The sequence below is a fragment of the Lipotes vexillifer genome, unplaced genomic scaffold (assembly GCF_000442215.2).
Source record: "Lipotes vexillifer unplaced genomic scaffold, Lipotes_vexillifer_v1.1 scaffold591, whole genome shotgun sequence".
NCBI classification, from domain to species: domain Eukaryota; kingdom Metazoa; phylum Chordata; class Mammalia; order Artiodactyla; family Lipotidae; genus Lipotes; species Lipotes vexillifer.
In genome coordinates, this window is record NW_006791954.1 from 2,776,360 (window position 1) to 2,778,604 (window position 2,245).

A 2,245-nucleotide genomic window follows, 5' to 3' on the forward strand; every position below is an offset into this window, starting at 1 on the left:
CGCTCCGCGGCATGTGGGATTCTCCCGGACCGGGGCACAAACCCGTGTCCCCTGCATCGGCAGGCGGACTCTCTCAACCGCCACCACCAGGGAAGCCCCTGGTGATTGGATTTTTGTTTTGGGATGCGGCTCTGGTGACGGAGTGGGTGATAGGCGAAGGAGGGCAAGACGCTGCTGTGTTCTCTCTAAGCGTCAGAGCCTGATGCCTGAGTTTGGGGGGTGTGGGGTGGAAAGGAGGGATTTGACTCAGCAGGATGGCTTTAGGCGACATGAGCGGTGCTGTTCATTGAAGTGGGGGAATGTTGGAGGAGAGGCTTAAGGGAAAGATGAAGTCGCCATCAGACCCGGTTGAGTGTGAGGATTTATGGGACAACCACATTCGGTTGGGTTGGAAAATCAATTCTGGAGCTGGGAGAGAGGTCTGGGCTGATGGGATGGTTTAGGTGTCATGAGCCTCCAAGGTGGCACTTGAAGCCATGGGGGAGGATGACAGTGTCTGGGAAGGGAAGGGGGCCTGGAAGAGTGGTAAAGATGCTCCTGAAGTATAGCACCCAGCTTTCCAGGGTACCAGCAGCAGGCCAGAAGGGGTGTGCTGGGGGCCCAGATCTCAGGAATTCTCCAGCCTAGCTTTGGGTGAACTCAGTGTGGAGCCTCAGGACATACAGACAGGTGGGTACTTGGTGCTCTGCCGGCAGATGCCTGAGCCCTGAGTATGGTTATCAGGTGACCCAGAGCGGGATGCAGGGAGGCTGACCCTTACCCGACTGTCCCGCTTGCAGTTATGGAGTTAACCCCTCACACAATCCTTTGCATGTGATCATGGATTGCTCCCTGAATCTGTCCCATTGTTTTCATAGGTGTTCCCCCTGAGAAGCTCCTTCATGGGAGGGACTGCTTAATTTCCCTGGCTCCTTCTCAAAATCCCAGCCAGGAAATGCTAATCTGTAATGTTTATGCATAATCTGCTTTTCTTAAACTTCTCTGAACTTGGTGAGTGGGGCTTGGGGTTTTTTGGCACCTGGTAGGAGCAGGGCCACCAAGAGGGTCTTTGTTGGCTGGAGAGGTGTTAAGGTTTCCAGGGTGAGTTGGCTGGGTCATCTCTCTTAGCCCGGGCACTGGCTAATCAGAGTGGGCCACAGGCAGGGGGAGGAGGCCTGATGAGTTCTCAGCAGGCCCAAAGGATATGACCTGGCAGTTCCTTAGTTTCATTTAAGAAATCCTGGTCAATCCTCTTGGCCTGACCTGTGGTCATTTCTAATTTCCTCTTGGCCACAATCCCGATTAGCAGGTATTCGACGCTCCCCCGCCCAAGCCCTGATTCTTTGCCTCTCCCTCCGCGGTTTGCTTTCTTTTCACCCACACCCCTCTTCTTTATTCTATCGTCCCAGGCTCACTTCCTGCTCTTCTACTCCCCGAGGACCTCTTCACTAGGAAACCCAACTGCCACCTGTCCTGAGATTATTGCAGTTCCTTTAGTGGCTTCCTCCCAGCCCCAGAGACCCTGGTCAGGTGACAGGAGGTTTCTGTCCCAAGGCAGTGTCTGACCCCCAAGTTAGGTTCCCTGGAATCCACCACCATCTAGACTCAGCCACGAGCCCCTGATGGGTGCAGGGACCTGAGATGCTGCAGGCAGCTCCCATCATTAAACTCAAGTGTGGGGCCTCAAAGGTGATTGTCAAGATGGACTGAGTAGTTTGAAGGAAGCCTGAGATCTATTTGCTGGTTTAGTTAAGAAAACAAAAAAGTACTTTGCCCGATGTGCCTTCAGGAGGGGAGGGTCTTCCCCAGCCCCCTTTTATTTCAGGCTCATAATCCTAGTATCTGGATGATACGCAGCATTGACCATCACCGAGCAGACAGGAGGGGGTGGTGAGGGGTGGCCTTGGTGCACAGGACCCTGGGGAGGGAACTCGGGCTGTGTGACCCCCACTCTCAAGCTGCTGGGAGTAGCCTGCCCCCAGATTTTCAACCAGGGCCAATCAGGTGTCCTGGGGAGGCCTCTGGCCTGGGGCGAGCTTGGGCCACATCAGTGTCAACAGTCCCCACCCCCTGCAACTCCAGTAAATAAGGGATGGATTAAAGCAGATGAGGGCTAATTTGCCACCAGGTCTCTCTGTTCTCTCCCCAGGCCAACAGCCGAGCTAGGCAGAATACACTTTCCTGCTCCCTTTTTTTTTTTTTTTTTTTTTTTTTTTTTTTTTTTTTTTTTTTGGTTGGTTTGGGTTTTCGTTGCTTGGCGGGGGGT